At 44.1% G+C, this 19,135-nt stretch overlaps 1 long non-coding RNA gene across 1 annotated transcript; it reads left to right on the forward strand.

Annotated features, from left to right (window-relative positions):
* The first annotated feature begins 236 nt into the window (after positions 1 to 236).
* LOC116793391 lies at positions 237 to 1,618 on the forward strand. The gene is made up of 2 exons (XR_004359468.1): positions 237 to 359; positions 696 to 1,618. It is a non-coding gene; the product is annotated as an uncharacterized LOC116793391 (long non-coding RNA).
* Positions 1,619 to 19,135: the final 17,517 nt, after the last annotated feature.

Raw genomic sequence — 19,135 nt, forward strand, 5'->3', positions numbered from 1 at the left:
AATGGGGAAATGAAAATTATTATTATTATCTGTACAAAGCCATTCTTCCCCAAATGATACCAAGGGGGATGTAGATATGTAGGGCTGCCAGCAGGAGGAAAGCAGACCTTGATTTTGCATTGGGAGGTGTCACAGGGGGCAGGTGGGGGCAGCACATGGAAAACATGACACCCCAGGGCTGGGTGTTGAGCATCCCTCGGGGCACTTGGTCCTGCTCGTTAGTGACACACAGAGGGGAGGGAGCTCCCGGCAGAGCTGCTGCACTGCCCTGATTAGGGGCAGGAGAGATTGATTTGTGATGAATGAATAAAGAGGTGAGATTAAAGCACGGCTAAATGGCAAGGAAGAGGGAAGAACCTGTAAGTATTTGAAGGGCCTTGGCAGGGAGAAGGGATAAATTAAGGTGGATCAAGGGTTTTTAGCTATGAGCAACAGCATGAAATCAGAAGGGGATATTCAGATTTTATGTACCTAAATAAGGGAGCAGCCCAGAACGGCTGCTCCTCACTCCCTCCTGGGAGGATACCTTGTGCTGCACAAAGACTGCTTTGAGCCCTGTGGATGTGATGGTAGCCATGTGAAATAAGAGGCATTTCTGCAAAATTGATGGTGCCCTTCGCACTCACTTCTGTTTATTTCTCACCAGTCTCCCCGCGCAGACAACAAATATTATCAGTGTAACTTTCTTTTTTTAGGAGTGAGATTTAAGCTTGCAAAATAATCCCCTCATTGGACGTGCAGAAGGAGCCGCAATACTTGGCAGATGTGAAAACAAACTGGATGACAGAGAAAGGGGTTTAAGCAAGAGATCCTAAGGAAGGTCAGCTCCTGGGGTGGCAGCCCTGGATTTACCACTCTGGAGCAGCCCATCCACCCAAGCAGCCTCGTGCCTGGACACGTGTGGGCACTGCCTACACAACTCCTTGCCAGGCTGGGCAGCTGCCCAGGAGGAGTTCATGGCATTTCCCCCAGCATTTTTTCACCTGGGTGAGGTTTTCCCTTGAGAGGGCAACACACTTTTATGGGAGTCACAGAGAGCAATCTTGTTAGGAATACATGGACTTAACTTTACTCATCCATCTTAATAGGACTCACATTATTTTCCTTGATGGTTCTGATTTTCTATCCCATTAATAATAAAAAAGCTTCTCTGCTTATATATAATGAAATTCAACAATAAGTCTCAAAGGAGGATCAAGATCACTTTGGCTTTCCATCAATTTGATGCTGACGCCTCTCCAGTTAAATAACTCGAATGCAAGAAGAGCAAAAGGGAGCAGAGATTTTTCCCAGCTTTGAACCCGAGTTTCTCTGGAAGCAACAGGAATCTTCCAACGGATGTCAGTAGACTTTACATCACCACCCAAAGGGCGTTTCAGGGAAGGTGAAGGTTCTGTTTTCACCCTCTGTAAATCAGGTGCCATGCTGACTTTGGGGGAGTGTGGCTGATCTTGACTGCCTGAGAATTGGGGCAGAAGACACCATGGGAAGGGTCTATGATTGTTTTTCTGATGCAAATGTTTCAAACTGGTGCCTGGGAAAAGGGCTTGTTAGTCAGTGTTTGCTGAATGGAATACTTCATGACAGTGCTAATTAAAATAAATGAAACTTGACTTTTCAAGACGATGCTTTTTTATAGCAAAGTACAGTAGTTTGGAAACATCTTTAATTTAATTGCAAAATACTTTCTCTGGTTATTTACTTAAAACTGTCTCCCATTGCAGGGCTGCACCAGTATTTCTGGATGCACACTCTTGATTTCGGCATTTTACATTACATTATCAAGTTAATCTCCCCAAATCATTAACCCCCAGCAGGAAAGATTTTTAATTATGTAGATTCACCAAGTGTTTTTCAAGAACTGTTTTATTTCTGTGAGTTCAACCCTACTGCACTGTAGGGAGAGGGAGGGCACTGTCCTACACTTGATTTCATGAAACATCATCTTGAAAGAGGCCTCCAAACATGCAGCAGATTCAGCAAATCGATCTTATCCACAACAGGAAACAGCTAATGTCCTGGAGAATCCCTGCCTTCCTGGGAAGGGGTACTGATGTGCACTTCAGCAAGAAATAGGGTAATTTAGACCCAACTGAGCCTGTTTTTTCCCCTCAAACATAAACCAGCTTTATCCCAGTGTATCTCAGTTCTGATTTACGTTTCAGGATGTGGTAACTGAATCAGGCTGAAGCTCACAAAAAAGTGTTCATGAGCTTATAGTCATGGTTATGCTTTTATGTAGGTTAGAAAGCACATCAAAATCAAAAGCAACATTGAATCCCATTTCCTAACATCATGGGGAACCAAAGATTTGGGAAGATGATGAAGAGAGGACACTACATTAGTTTTTAATAATTAGCACTGTTAATAAATGTTGGTTTGAGCACTTACCCAGAGCCTTCCCTCTCTTGTACAGCTCCCATGGTGGGCATGGCAGTGTGGGGAGCTTTACCCAGACCCTCAGCAGGGACTCAGCAGCTCTCTCTGGGTTGGAGTGATGCATGGAAAGGCTTCTCTCTCAGGGACACAAGCGTTGGTATCCTGAGTGTTGGAAAAACCAGTGAGTCACAACTGGCAGGACACCATAAAATTGTCCTGACTTACTCATCTGAATCCCTATTAAAAGCTGAGCAGCAGTTGAGAGGAAACAATTGCATGAAAGTGTGATGTTCTCTCTGTTGATGTCACTGGTGGGGTCAGGAGCAAGGATTCAGCCCATCAAATATACTGCACATACAGGATGATAAATGATGACAATAATCCTACAGGAAGGGAAACATTTGAAGTGCCAGGGCTTGTCCTCCAGAACAGATGACACCAAATTCTTCTGGCTTGTGCAGCCAAGCCCCAAACACAAATGAGAAATGAAGGATTTTGGAAAGCTGGGTGCATTTTAATTTAATCTGGGAGACATGTCCCAGTCCTGGAGACTCAGAATGGTGAACATATCCTGGGGGCAGAGAAGCATTTTGTGGGCAAGTGACTTTACACCTTTGAGAGTGTCCAGAGTACTGATGTGGTTCCCTCTATGGGAGATCACTCTGTGGAAGTCCCAAAAATGTATTGACAGGTGTCAAAAATGTATTGACAGGTGTCTGAGTATTTTTTGCAGTGTAATATGTCAAGGAAGCTTATGCAAACACTCCTCTAGTTTTCTAGTACCTGCCTCACGTGTCTCTGCCCTTGCTCCTTGGTAAGGGAGATGAGAAACAACTGAAGAACTGAATTAACAAGCTTTTGCAGGTACATTTGGCCAGGATAGTACAATATAGATCACAAGTTGTGTCTCTGAATGCAGTCAGCCAGTGCAAACCCAACAATTAGGCACTTTCCCTCTGAAATAACTTTCATGCCCTATATTTTGTAGTGTTCCAGATCCATAAAACCCCAAGTTTATAAAAAATTTATAGCAGAACTACAGCTCAATTGATACAGTTCATATTTCTACATTGAAGTATTGGGTGCAGCCACCAGTGGGAACAACATAGTGGCTTTTACAGGTGTTTGAAAGCCTCTTCCACAGCTACTTTTATCACAGAAAGTTCAGCTCAAGTTTTATTTTCTTTTTTCTTGTACCTGAAGCCTGCGAAATCTCTAATCTGTCAGCCTGTGTGATGTTTCACCCAGTGTTTCACATTGCTGTATCAAAGTTAGTAACAGCATCTCTATCTACTGCTACAGGCATCATTATTTATTTGCCCTGTGCTGCACTCAGAAGTCCCAGGTGCCATCAGAGTTATCACTGAGCCTGTGCCTAATTTAAACGTCAGTCTAATACCAGACAAGGCACAGTGCTGTCCCTATAAAAATGTGCTCTCTTGTCACAGGAATGGAGTTAAACCCCAGCAGCCCTTCAATGCATTTCTTTCCCGGTTCGCATCTTTCTTGCATTTCAAATTGGCCAGGCTCTTACCAAAGAGGGATTTGACACTACTGAGGAGAAACACGCTGTCTCCCTGCTCTTCACTTTCCTCACCTGCCTGTTGCTCTTCTCAGAGCTGTGGAGGCTGGTCGGAGAGGTGACTGTGGAACATGGGAATGGAAGAAGAGAGAGAGAAGAACTAAACACAACTCCTTCATTGCAGGACCCGCTTGGTGCAGTGGCTGAGGACACGTCGCTGTTGGGTTGTGGGAGGGATGTCCTGAGCCATCCATAAGCTTCCTCCTGGGAGATCTTTGGAGACAGCATAATCTAGCCATGGCAATATGTCATTTTCTGTCTGTATATGGAAAGACAATATCTAATTTAGAGAGCACAAAAAAATACAATATATGTATAATGGTAGGAGGCAACTTCCCCTGATAGCTTGGCCTGATCCTCCTGAGGGCCTTTAGGGAAACTGGTGGATGTTTTCAGGAGCTGCTTGGTCTGCAAGCTTTATGACAGGGTCAGCAGGAATGGAGAGGGTTGGAGAGGTCAGGAAAAAGCAGTTGCTTGGCACTTTGTGTATTGTTTGACGTGAATGAGGTAAAGAGTGTATATCTAATGGTAAAAAAAAAAACCCAACAAAAAAGCTTGAACCCATTATCCTTTTGAACTGGCATAAATCAGGAATAGCTTGGAAATCAGCAGCCCAAATCTTCAGCTATTACCAGTCTTCCTGGGGTTTAAATGAAGTTGAAAACGCTCTGGCAGTTTATAGGAGCTGAGGATACATCCTGATGGAATTACACAAGCATGAATATACTGTAAGCCAAAAGAGAATTAGGTCCATTATTTTTAAAAAAGCAAAGCTTGATTAAGGATGTTCAGTATAAGTTTAGGAAAAAGAACACTGTCATGCCTCACTAACTTCGCTGTTCTGTTGAAACATGACTACCAGGGAGGTATTACAATGCCCTGGGATTTTCTAGAAAAGCAATCAAAGAAATGTGGTTTTGGGGAGGGGAGGGAGGAAGAGCACTTCTGTCAGTGCTAATTGCAGACATTAATAGGAGCCATAGCACAGAGAACTGTCTGGTACTCTGAGGAAGCTGGAAGCACAAGTGCACTACACTTTATGGGTGCACACATACAGAGATAATTCCACTTGCAGAATGGAGAAGCGGGATCTGAGCTCAAGAGGAGATGTGCTGATCACTCCCAACGTGATCAATCAGAGGTTCGAGAACTGCAGTGAGTCAAGGGGGAAGCTCAGAAAGCATTTCTTAAGATTGAAACATAATTAATGCGAATGCCTCTGAGGCTTGGCTCTCACATTTGGGAAATGCAGAGCAAGAGCTTTATTATTTTTAAATGAATTGGATAAAACTTGAAGACTTAAGTTCTCAGCAGAGTTGCATCAGCAGATATTTAACAGTAAAACACTAGGTTGGCATAGCAAATTGGACATGTGTTGGGAAAAAGTTTGGTCTGGGCTCATAAAAAAGCCACACTAAGAGCTGTGGAAGAAGCAGCCTGCTGGGACTCAGGTCCAGACCTGACAGCAGCACCACTACCCATGCAGGGACTCTTACAGGAGAGTCACTGTGGTGGGCTGGATCAGAAAAATTCAGTGCAGGGTCACTGTTAGCACTTCTATCTCTATCAGAGAGGAGGCACCAAACATGTCCTATACCAGCACTTTACTTCAAAAGTCTTTGAGCCATTTTCTTAGTCATATCCCTCACCAGAGAGCCTCACAGACCAACTTCATACCATCCAAAGTACCATTGTGCTATCAGAGATGTTTAAGTAGTTGAAGTTGATTCCTTTTTTTGTTTCTTTGATTTTTTTTGTCTTTCTTTTGAGTGAAAGTTCCCACATAAAGCGTTGCACAAATGAAACCAACGTAGAATTTGACCACTGACATTAGCAGGACCTCTATTTGAATTGCCCCTTTTTAGCAGTATGGTGCAAACAGATCAAACAGCCTTTTAGATGTGCTGTTTTACATTACTTACCATGTCTCCTCTTCTTCTTGTTTCTATCAGGTCATCTTTAATATTGAAAGATTCTCCTACGATGGAAAAGTTTATTGGAGGCCAATGCCTCGTTGCACCCTTGCATCCACCTTTCCCCCTCCTCTGACGCAGCTCCTCAGGCTACCACAGGCTCTGTCTCCCTTCATCATTTCTAGAGAGAGAAAACACAGTCAGAAATATCACAGGTCCCTGTCTCCGGGAAACCAGGCACTGCAGCTGCCAGGGATTTCAGCTAACACCACAGAGCTCCCGAAAAGTCAAGTGTCTTCAGGAGGGGCAGACATCTGCTGCCATCCCCATGTTTTTTTCTCTCCGTTCATATTAACTGTCTCTGTCCCTCCGAACAATTTGCCTGCTAGAGAGAAAACAGGACTTAAAGGGGTTCATACATTTCCACTCTTTCAAAGGGAAATAAAAAAAGGGCTTAATATAGCCTGAGAAACAGAGACAACAGCATGGGTAAGAAAGAAAGCACAGGTGTAATTTCTGGGCACAGTGAGAAGCCTTTTAAAAGCCCCTAAATGAGTAGTGTGTACATGTTTACCACCACTGCAGCTGACATATAGCCACAGGAGCACTGCACTACAGGGATCAAATGAGAACTTGTGGAGGGCTATTGAACACTGGGAATTTTCACAGTAAGGCAGAACAAAATTATTGAGCACTAGGGGGTTCTCTAATTTTGGTACACTTGGAAAATAAAGCAGTGCCTTTGTCCAGGACTAATATTTGCTCACCAATGACCAAATCCATCCGTTGCTTTTCTTAGCTGTGACCTGGGATATGTAGGCTAGCCTTTGACATTTGGGCTGTTCAAGGAAATATGGGGAAATACCCACCCAAGGCTTGCTAGAGGAGTTTTTTTATTCCATTTTGGTTGCTTTTCGTACCTAACTTCTCTAGATTGTCCCAGGGCTTACACTTTGGCGTATATTTAAAAATGTAAATAGATTTTCAAGGCTAGTGTTGAGCCTCAGGGAGTCTCCAGTGCCATAAACAACTGAGCTGGTGGAACACTTGAAACGTTTGCTGTGAGAGCAGAGGGAAACCCTCCTGAGATTCCAGCAGCGTGGGCCGCGGCTGCAAGGCCTCCTTGCCTCAGATTTCACTGCTTACAGAAGGTGTCATACCCTGACTTGGGAGCCAAGCACGGATTTCATGGAGGAAAAGCCCCAGTTGCTCATCCAAGTGGTCCATCATGTGCATTTTGCAGCGGGTTGGGACTTTTGCCCGACGTCCTGTAGGGCTTCATCCTGTAACCACCGAGGCTGCTGCCAGCCGTGCCATTGATTGGAAAGGCCGCAGCAAGAGGCCTCACAAGATGATCCCATTTTTATGGCTGAAATTACACTATCTACAGCCATTAAGTACCTTTTTCTCCTCATTAAATTTTGATCGTTTCCTCTGATGAAATATGGCTTTGGAAGATTGCTGTTCCAGGTTCCAGCTTTTGCCTTGCTCCTGAGGCGAAGGTTTTAAAGGTGCAATCCTGCAAATTACTCCCTGAGTAAGGGTTTTTATGCAAATCGTCCTGTTAACTTTACACAAGAAAGAGTTTGCTGGATCATGCCATTATCCCTAGGCTTACAATGGAAACACAACTGACCTTTAGCTGTAATGAGCACCAGTTTAAAAAAAAAAAAAAGTGACAAAATTGCCTGGATCTTTGCAAGCTGATACAAGCTGTGCAGTGTGCTGGTAGGGACAGATCTCTGAACAGGCTGAAGGAGTTAAGTCATTTCACGGTGTTAGATAACAGCTAATTGACAGCAGATATAATGCGTGTTGATAACCAAATGTAATTCAGCAGCTAAGAATGAAAGAGCCCAAATATCTGCTATACCAAGCTGTATGGGAGTTATTATAGGAATGTTCCCAAAGCTTTTGCAGCTGCAGCAAAAAAAAAAAACCAAAAACAATCCCCAAAGTGAGATATAATACAAAAGAAAGAGGAATCAAAGCAGATGGTGGAGATGGTGTGGAAGGTGCCAGCGTGATGGCACCTAAAGTGTGGCGTGTTGAGTGCCACCATCAGTGTGCAATGTCAACACGCAGCAGGGATGAGAAATGCAGCTGAGCACAGGCATTGTGACACTGAGTTTATGAGATTATAGGCAGGATGAACTCCTTGGGTGAACCCGTGTATATGAAAACAGGTCAGAAATAGCTCTGATGTGATATCAAATTAAGTTCAGCTCTCCAGAGTTGAAGGGCAGTGAGCCAAATGTCCTCTGGCAGGTGGGCAGGTTACCAGCACTGGAGGAAAAAGTGCAATCTATAGGTGGGGTATCAGACCAATGGGTCTTAGCCCAGACCTTGACATCATCTACTTATTGTTTTCCCTCCCCTTTTAGCCCAAGGAAGCTGTGAAAAAGGTGCAGCATCTCTCAGTCCACAGCACTGAACCCGACACTAGCTGCCATAGCTCCCTCTCCCCTTGGATAATCAGGAATAAGCATTATTGATGCAAGCACTTGTCATCACTCTGCAGCTATAAGAAAAACAGATCAGCAGCATCATGGCCACTCCACACTTCCCTTTGCTTCATTTCCACTCCATTTCTCCTCCCTGCTTGTGCCTGCCCATGACTCCATCCATCACTCATCCAGGGCCCCTTCTTCATTTCTCTTCCACTGTTCTCCCTCTGCCTTCCCTCATCTCCTCCTTGTCCTTTGCCATCCCATTATACAAGTGGCTTTTTTTCTTCATTTCCTTGCTTTTACCTTTTCTCTCTGTCTTCTTTCTTTCCTTCCACTCTCTGATGGTATTTTTGATGCCTTCCCCTTGCCTCTCTTTTTATTGCCCAGCTGCATTGTCTATTGTATTACCTGCCATTATCTCCAAATATATTTTGATATATTTCCCCCCTTTTCCAGTCCAGCTTTTTGTTCCCTTAAAGGCACCAGAAAGCTCTAAAGGTTAGAGAGGGAAACTGAAAAGCATCTCAGTAGTTTTCCATCAGCCTGTGTATAAAGCACTTCTTTTTCCACCTGATGAGAAAGCAGTAATCAGGTTCCCCCTGCATCAAGCTCTTTTACACAAAGAGATTGCTGCAAAAAGAAACCCAATAGATTTCTAACTGGCCTCCCCCTTATCTCTGCCTCGAAGCCTGGTGAACCTGCAGCCTTTTCTCTTGCTGTGGCTGCTGCTGCCACACAGAGCACACACAAGGTTGAGGGGGATGAACAGCATCCCAGTTCCTTGGTGCAGGTGATGGCTGATCTTGGCAGGGATTGTGGATTGGGCCCTGAGATTTATTTCCCAACTGGGAAATTTAAAACCTCGGCGCAATAGCAGGGAGACGAGATCTCTCACTCTGCAACACTTGAAATGGTGGCAAAATGGAAGGCAAAGGAAGAAGTGCTGCAGTGCTAAAATTATCTTCAGACTAAACGTCACCCAGTCCCTTATATACCCACCCTCCTGCCTGTAACCATGGGGGTCAAAAAATGCCAATATGTGTGCAAAGAAGGGTTCTATTCCAAGGTGGTATGGACTGAAATGCAGTTTTCAATCTGTTAGGTACAATGTGCTCTCCTCCTCGGCGCTGCCTCCACCAGAAGAAACCAGAGCACCCTCCAGAAACCACTTGCTGCTCCAAACAGACCTGCTCTCAGCTCCCTTGTCTTTCTGCACCAGCTGGTCCAGGCTGCTCCCAGCAGAGCCCTTCCCTACCCCACAGAGCTCCTGATTTGGGAGGCTGGCTCTGCCAGAGAGGCACCAGATTTGCCACAGAGCAGCATATCCCACAGGTGAGAGGCCAGGACCAGAGGCTGCCCTGGTACAGGTCTTTCTGGTCCCTATAACAAAGGGGTCAGAGCTCCAGGGCTGGCCAGCCACATTTCTCCTTAAGCCGCCCCATACGCTGAGGAGGTGTGGGGGATGCAGTGACTCCAGAGAGCTGGGCACTGCATCAGTGCCCTAGGCTTTTCTGCAAGTTCAGGAGGAGATGAAACAAAACACAATCCTGAAATTATGCCTAATAAAGCGAAGGGAAAATCAGAACATACAGCCAGGAGGCGAAAGGCCCATTATGACAAATTTGGTCTCCTGTTTTTCTTTAAAATATAATTTCAGTCAAATGGATCTTATTTGCACAGTTGCAATTGTCATTCCGTCTCTTTTCTGCAGCCACACAATACTTTTATCTCTGATGAGGAAATTCTGTAACTGCCTTTGTCTCGTTCTCTACCTTTGCTACGGTTCTCTGCTTTCTTCCCCAGCATCAAAAAAAAAAAAAAGATAAATATGAGTCCCTCATCTAAGGCACAGTACCAGAGGTTTAACGTTGACAACGTGCTTTGTCACCTTGGCTCTGGAAAAGGCTTACAAAAGCTTTATTAACAGGCTCATTAGCACGGCCTGATTTACTTCTGCAGACTTTACTCTTTTACTAGTTTCCAGGAGCATCAGCATCAGTTGCAGGGCTAATGAATTCACTCAGATTTGCATGCTAATGAAACTCCCATGACTCTCTGTGCTCTCGACTTCAAATCGATCCTTGCTGTTGCTTGAGGAATATTAATAGAAATAAAAGTAAAGGGGAGCACGAGGCATTTTGGTTGGACTTGCTGTAATCCAAGGCTGCTGTGCAATTCATATTTCATGCATTACACTGTTTCAGATCTTATTTCTTTCATGCCTTATTGACTCTGGCTGTAAAGGAGGCAGCACCTTTAGGAAATTCCTGGTGTAGCTGTTGGCCAGGGACTCAAGGGAATACTTACCTAAAATCATACTTGAGCTCTCAATAAATAGGTCAGTCACCCAGAAGTGCTGCCATGCACCAGTGTATTCCTCCCCAAACACATGAATTTAATTTCCCTTTGATAGAAATAGAAAACCTTCTGACTTCTGTTGCCTTTGCTGCCTGCCTGTGCAGTGATCACACAGATATGGGGTGATGGAGCTCCCCTTAACTCAGACCTTAACTCAGCTGAGTGAAGGACTCAGTCCAGGAGGGCTCTCTGGCTCCTAAGCAGCAGGGAGCAGAGACATGTCCAGGTACAAGATAACACACTTCCCTGCTTGAAGAAATGAGGGTGCTACTACCAAATTTATTCCTCACCTTCTGGAAACCTTTTGAAGCCTGAGCTGTTGTGCTGCAGTTGCCAATATAGAAATTAATATATTTATATCATCCTGGAGCATAACGATTGCCATTTCATAGGCTGAAAAGTCAGTTTGTGCCTGAATGCCTTTCAAACAGAGACTGCTTTGTTTTCGGCTGCTGTAAGAAAAGCAAAAGGGATTTGAAAGTGCAAGGAAGGATTCAGAGCCCCAAACCCTCTGCTCTGGTAGGTCTGCAGGAAGCCTACCCCACAGGATCTCACTGACAGACCCAACCAAAACAAACAGCTCAGCGATGCGTCTCTGTTAATTGGAGATGTTACTCTCTCACTCCCGCTTCAATTTTAGCAATGATGAATGCTGGTAGTTGACTGAAGCCCTAGAAAGAAATCCCATTGTGCAATCATGTTTTTACAAGAATATTTTTGGCTTCTGAAAGTGCACTTAACACATCCAAATTAATGGAGAAGAGGATTCTTCACTGAGCAGCCTCCCGTGCCTGCTCTTCTTAATTTGATACAATAGCAGAGCGTACATTGAGATTAAAATGCTCTTTTGGATGCTCAGTGGCAAGAAATTATTCAGCAAAAACCAGGGCACCATTTTCCTGATATCTCTTGTGAGTGAGGATAATCAAACAGCTCCATTTTGCTTGCAGTAAAAATAACACAATTCCTACGTGTTTTTTTCTTTTTTTTTCTTTTTTTTTTTTTTCTTTTTTTTTTCTCAAACAGAAGCAAAGAAAATTAAATAAAACGAAAAGCAAGCTGTGGACTAATTATCCTTCCTAAATGACTTCATATTGTAAAATAGCCTATTGAATGCATAATGAACATCATTACCACCAACAGCTTGCATGTGGAGGAAAGCAGAGTGGTCATCCCATCATTATCAGTGCTTATTTTGGGAGCAATGCAGAGTGCCAAGGTGAAGCGGATGCTTGGTGCCCTGGCCACCAAAAATACAAGCCAAGCTGACAGCCTCAAACTTCTCTCTGCATTCAGAAGCACCTGACCCTGCCTTCAGCTCCAGTCCCTCGCTGTCCTCTATGAGCTTTGAGGGCCTCTGGTGCTGTTTGCAGCACGGACATGTGAGTTTGGGATTGGCAGCTCTTCCACCAGCTTCCCAGCTGGAAACAGAGGGCTGGGCTCTGTCTTCCGCTGTGGGAGGTTTGAAGGGCAATCCACCTCCTCCCAGAGTGGAGGGGAGGAGTCCCATCCATGACCCGGGGAACATTTTTTCATAGTTATAGCAGCATTCCCTGCAAAGTGGAATGATTTCCCTGGAGAGGCTCAGCCTGGAGCCCCTTTCTCCTTCCAAGCTCCCACAGGCTGCCAGTGATTTCCTCACCTTTCAGCAATTACCCCCCTTCTGCCCAACACACACACACTGCTGTCCCTGACCTCACTGCAGGTCTGGAGGGGCCGCAGGCAAAATTCCTGTTTCCCCTCTCTCCCCATCTTTCCAAATGGAAATGAATGCCAAGTATGAAGCACATGGATTGAAATACTCAGAGAGATTAAAATACTCCTCCTAAGTTAGGAATGTTCCTATATGGTGTGCACTGGATAGTTTCCCTGCTTTCAAGTGTTTCCAAGTCTGGATGGCACTGGCACAACTGAGGTGTGTGACCACTCCTCGTGTTCTTCCTTCCAGTCTCACCCTCGATTTAGCAAATCTGTTTTATGCTCCAAGCCTAAGAGGTCATTTGTAACAGTTTGGCCTGGATCAACCCAAATGAAAACATCCAATCAATCCCTAATTGTGACAAATTATATTAGTCTGTAGTTGTGCAACTTGCGTTGCGGCAACTTAATTCTGGCTGTGCTTGGGTTGTGGAAACCAGGAGAGGCTAAAGATGTCTCTTCCCCACACAGGGAGGTGTGTGTGGGAGGTCTGAGCTTCCCCACTCCATCCCTGCTCCATCCTGCTCCCCTTCCCATGAGCATACTTTCGTCCCAAAGCGTTTCTGTGCTGTCATCTACACACTGCCCAAGGTGTTTGAAAAATTAAGCAGGTTGGTCCCACTCTATGGAACTGAACATTTCATATGGACCCAGTGCTGTGTGAAAGTTCTGAGGAGAAAGAACGTCTGGCCTGTGACACAGCAAAATGTTAAAATGGAAGGGCAAGAAAGAGGGATGTGGTGGGATTGCCTATCACTGCCCTGCTATTCCCCGTTCACATGAGGAAGATTCACTGGACCTTCAGATGCTTTTCTCCAGCCAAAGATGTGACAGTGAAGCAAAAAAATAAAAAAAAAAAAAGCAAAGGGAAAGAAATCCTAAAATTAATTTTCCTACATGACATATTTTAAAGGGCACTGTCAATTGACTTTATAATTACATTTCTAAATCACTGGAAGATTACACTGAAAGGTGAACTTTACAAAACCTGAATATTTTTTTATTTTTTATTTTTTTAAATTAAAAACCTTTTTGAGGATTTAAATACAATCCTCCGGTGCTGTAAGTCCATGTAACAGCAACAGCAAGGAAATGGATAGGATATGCTATCCTTGTTCCTGCTCATTTGTACCTCTCATTTCCCACTGAGGCTACTAAACCTGGTGGAATTTAGCAGCTCCTTGTCTAAGGATGAGCAACGTGGTTAAGCACAAGTGCTCAGGTCTCCCCAAAATTTTGACACTACCCTCATTCCTCAGGATCGTGAGAAAAAGCTTGAAGTGTTAATATTTGAAGCAAGAGGTTTATTTTGCTATCCAGCTTCTGAGCCTTCCAGATATCCCCATTTCATGCCTCCAGGCTTTTCTCTGCAATGAGGAAAGCTCAAGGTATCTTAACTGAGAGCTGAGCTTCTCACCTTATCAAATTGCTCCAGGTCTGAGAGAGAAACCAGGCGTCGAGAGAATCAGCAGAGAGATCTCCAGCTCTGCCTTTGGGGGAAAATTTGTTCTGGAAGCACTGAAATGAGGCAAAGGGATGAGATCCTGCATGAGTGGGCACTGTCCCAGTACCCCCAACCTAAATTCCCCCTCGTTTTCCACACTCTGTGAAAATAAAGAAAACCTTGGTTAAATTTGTGCTGTATCTCCTCAGGGGACACTCAGGAAAGGTATCTGGGTTAAACAGGGATGTGATTTAAAGGAGCACTGGCTAAACCACATTAAATTTTAACATCGCTGCTCTACGCTGACATCAGGCTGTTTTCACCTGAGCTCCCTTTGCTGTGAGGTGAAATCCAGTTTAACTAGTCAGCTTTCCCATCTGAGCTAATTCACTGCCTGGTCTTAACAAGGCACAAAAATAAAAGCCCAAAGCAGCTCGACGTCGTAGTTGTCGTAGGAAATGATGCAGCTCCCTGTGCTCATCCACTACAGGAATCTATATTAGGTGTTCCAAAGTTTTACAAGCACAATAAGCTAATGCCTTTTCTCAGTGCAGGTAAGATTTATTTCTCTCTTTTTCTAATATATATGGACCCAGATTCTCTGCTTGTATAATCCATTGGCTTACACGGATTTACAGCAGATATTGGCATTTGATCTATGACTGGGCTTGGGCTTTTGGCTGTAGCTTGAGCAAAGGAATAAAGTTCAGAGGACAAATTAATAGAGAAAAAACTAGCTTTTCATGTGTTGAAGACAACAAAATTGCAGTCTGCTATCAAATAATCATCTAAATAAATAACCCTGAGAAAACCAATTACTTACACAGGATGAAGCTATTGGCAGAGGTGTGAGTATGCTCCCTCTGCACCAGACCGAAAAGCCAATATTTATGTATAAAATGGATATCTGGTTACTGAAACGGTATTGCAGTTCACCCATTGTAATTAAAAAAAATAACAATCACAATTCAAGATAATCCTTCAGGTAATCAAAAGCTGGATCAGTAGCAGGTGCTAGTACTGAGCCGTGCCCTTGCTGGCTGGCCCCCAACACAGGCAGTAGGATAAAGCTCTGACTGCCAAAGATGGGAAGTGATGGGGTAGTTTAGCCTAGAGAGGCATGAGGCAATGACCTGGAGAATTTGGGGAATAAAAAAAAAAAAAGGAACCCTCTACCTACAACAGAGCATCTCACATAAACTACTCAAATATATATACAGCACATTTAAATGGGTTACACTGGAAATTTAGGCTTTATGGCTCTGAGAAGACAAAGAGCATCAAATGATTTTGCTTCTAATGCGAGCTTGTTGGTGATTTTAACAGCATTTAGGTTGCAGGTCTACTGAAACAAGACAAAGCCTGGAATAATAAGCAACAGTTCAAAGATTTATCTAAATATGTCTGGCAGTTCCCTCACCCTTTGCCTCACAATATGTACATACCACAGTTGAGACCATACCCTGCAAATTACCACCCTCCATGGGGTTCTCACGTTAAATTATGCCAAATAAGCAAGGCCAAATGCTCTCAACTTAGCCAGAGATAATCAACTAATGTAAAGCAATTTCCAACAGTTATATTTTTCTGCTTCAGGCTCTTAAAAAGACAAAGAGAACCAGATAGAATAGTGGCATGGAAAGGAATAAGATCTGTCATTTTTGCTTGTTGCTGCTGGACCAGGTCTGGTGTGTGTTCCTAATTATGAAGGTTAGCAGTGTTGGATGCCCAACCTAAGCCACCTCTGTGATGCAGCAGCAGCAAGATGGGGCTCAGAGCCCCCCTGTGCTTGACATTGCTATGGAGACTGTGTGGATGAGACCTTCCTCATTAGTCAGGCAATCCATCTCCCACTATAAAGCTGCAGAAATTAGTTTCTCTTCCAGCGCTTTTTAATTACGCTCAAATACAAGTGCACCAGTCAGACAAAACAGTTGTGTTACCTCCTGAAATTTCAGACCATGGCACTCTCTCCTTGAAGGCATTGTGTTTGCTGACTTTCAATTTACAGTAGCCATTTCTCATAGCATAGCACAACAAAATTCACTGTATATCCAAAAACTCTGCGCTTCAGAGATGAAATTTCATAATTTACATAATCAAGCTCTGAGTTGAAAGTTTGGGTTTACACATATCCCTGATACAGAACGGGTTTTGCTTTTGCCTTGTGTTTTGGAAGATATGACCCACCATTTTGTGAAAAATTGTGTAATTCTGCCTTGCTATTTCCAGTATACCCCATTATCAGTCAAACTAATAGGCCTGGAGAATGAAACCCCCAAAAGAAATCCTCCACATTAGTGAAATAAATACAGTTAATGATGATAATTAAGTCACTGGGGATAATTGAGAGATTATCCAATTACTATCTGTAATTTTTTGGCTTGCAAATAAGATAGGAGTGTATAGAGCTAATCTGTTCTAATAATAATAATTAAAAAAAGTAGGGAGGAAAAAAGCACGAAAAGCCCCCAGACCAGGAATTATTAGATTCCTTCACAACTGGAGGTATTTTGTCAATTTAATTGCCTACTTGATGGGTTTTTCTAGCCTGCACTAGTTTTTTAGGCAGCTGTTGCAACACTGGACTCTTGAGGAGAGGGAGATATTCTGGCCAGGACTGAATTCCCTGCTGCAGGTCCTGGAGAATCCCTGCTGTCCCCTGGACCCAGACTGAGCTGGACATATGTACTCCTAGCAAAGGTCTTACAGCAACTACAGGTGAACTACTTAAAAATAAGAACAGACCAATCTAGAGTTGTGCTCCGAGTTCTGGCTATAAATTTAGGACAGAAGCATTATGCCAGCAGGCTCTGCTGTACAAAAAGACCTCCAAATCCTCCCAAATCCCCCCTGAACTGCAGTGCCACTCTCTCGTGGTTGGTTTTGCAGACATTCATGGCCAGGCATCATGTTGTCACAGTGCTAAGGAGAGGTAGTTGACCTCCCATGGCCAAGTGAGGCGCTAAGGGGAGGTTTTGATCTCAGATATTTCTCAGTCTGAGACAGCCTTTGTCACAGTGGCTGGATTTTTCTCATTTAGCAGGTGGATTAGGGGACAAGAGCCAAACCCCAGGAAAACGTTGGGTAAGTTTATACATTCAGGGGTGGGTGTCATTTTTTGGGAGGTGGCTACAATTTTGTTCTCACTTTTAAGTATTTGTAGGGCCCTGCTTGGCACAGGTGATTTAAGGAGATCTAAATATGGCCCCCTGCGAGTCAATTAAGGATGTGTTTAATTTTAACACGTGCATAGTTCCTTTGGATCTCATCCATGGAAATCAATGGCAAGGCTGCTGGTGGTTTGATTGGCTTCGGAGCAGAGCCAGCAATTTTGATTGTAGAGATCGAATGCTTGAAATTAATTGTATGACTAATGCTTCACTGGATTAGGGAATCAATTAATGGAAGTGGGGTGCTTGTTAGAAGATTTCTATTAACTTCCATGCAGATTTTTTTCCTAAACACAAACTCCATATTCATTGCCCTTGAATGCATTTAGGTAACTTGGGAAAAAAAAAATAAGACAGCTGAAATAACCAGAATTTTCTAATAAAGTTACTGAAAGGAGTATGGGGTTCTGTACTGGAAATTAAAACCTTGCATTGAAAGACCTCATGCCGAGTCCTCATACCAAATAGGTAAGTACCAGAAAGCTTTCCCAATCCTATTTATGCTAAAAGCTCTTCAGTCTGGGATTGACAGAGTTGGAAGGAGATTGTCTTCACAAGCAAATCAAAAGGATCAGAAATGATGTAGCAAAGTACAACCTTTTCTCCACACATCTTTTCTCATCTTTGAGTAGCTGCTGGAGGGGAAACCATCCTTCAGCAGTTCAACTCCTTATCACAGGCAGCACTAACTAACTATAAGAGCATCCCTGCTCCCACCCCTGTTCAGTCCTACCAGACCAGTAAAACCCCATTTCATGCTCAAAGCTCCCTATGGACTCAGAAAAGCATCCCCAAAATCAGGTTCTGGCAGGCGTTAACACCTTCTGCTGAGGCCCAAAAGCTGCCACAGGAGGAGATGGCTCCTCTGGGAGGTCTCAGCCTGCCCAGGTGGTGCAGGCTTTGATGGGCTGCACTTTACAGCAGGATGTTGTTACTCCATGGCCACAAATTGAACCCTGGGTAGCCAGCTCAGCTCTGGATAAATTCCAGCTCTAATGGTCCCCTGTTCCCCAGTGCTCCCCCAGTCCCCATCCCTCGAGCCCTGGGATGGGAGCTGCCTTTAGCCAGCAGGGCAGTCTGTAAGTGCACAGACAGTTGTGTCCTCAGAGCAGCACATTAAGCCACAAAATGTTTCTGTAAATATTGTTTCACACTTGGGTGAACAAAGCATGCTTTTATCTGAGGGAGAGCGCAGGGTGTAAATTACATTTTAATTGAGAAATTGAAAATACCAGCTTTTGCTTTCTGTGAGCTCTTCCTTTTTTTTTTTTTTTGATACTAAAAAAGGCCTGATTATTAGTGGGGATAGCTCTGAGTGCAGATCCCTGCAATGAGCCTACTCTCATTTCTGCAGACTTTCCCTTGTTCCTTCTGGCTTTGCTTGCCTGGATTCTCCTCCTCATTCCTAATAAAGATGTCTCCAGGCCCACGAGCATTCCCAAGCCTCGCTCACTCGCAGCTTGGCAATCTGCCCCTGCAATGTTTGGTGCTGAGAGCAGGTGGTCTGGCACCCCCTTTGCCCTTCTCTCTGTTAGGCAGGTACAGGTGACAGTCTGCTGAGACCCAGTCTTGTTGCTCAGGGTTGGAAATCAGAAAAAAAGCTCAGCTGAGAGCCTCAGCATGAAGTGTTTTGTGCTGTTCAGTCTGTGAGTGGGATTTCCCCCTCCCTGCACTCACTGAGGACCTCCCAGGAGCACCTCTCAGGTTTGACACCCAGCTGCTGTCATGCAGTTGGGCCATGGTGTGGTGCAGATGTTCTTCCTCCCCCACACTAAAATACCATTCCTGAAAAGTTGCAGTTGCAGCTGGGAGCACAAGGGACATAGAATCATAGAGTCACTAATTTGGAAAATACCTCTAAGATCATCAAGTCCAAGTGTTAACACAGCACTGCCAAGCCCACCACTAAACCATGTCTTCAAGTGCCACAGCTACGTGTCTTTTAAACACCTCCAGGGTTGTTGACTCCACCACTCCCCTGGGCAGCCTGTGCCAGGGCTTTATCACCCTTTCAATAAAGAAATTTTTCCTAATAGCCAATCTAAACCTCCTCTGGTGCCACTTGAGGCCATTTACTTTTGTCCTGTCACTTGTTAATCTGAAGATGCCAACCTCCACCTCACTATGACCTCCTTTCG

Source organism: Chiroxiphia lanceolata, chromosome 13 (genome assembly GCF_009829145.1).
Source record: "Chiroxiphia lanceolata isolate bChiLan1 chromosome 13, bChiLan1.pri, whole genome shotgun sequence".
Lineage (NCBI taxonomy): Eukaryota > Metazoa > Chordata > Aves > Passeriformes > Pipridae > Chiroxiphia > Chiroxiphia lanceolata.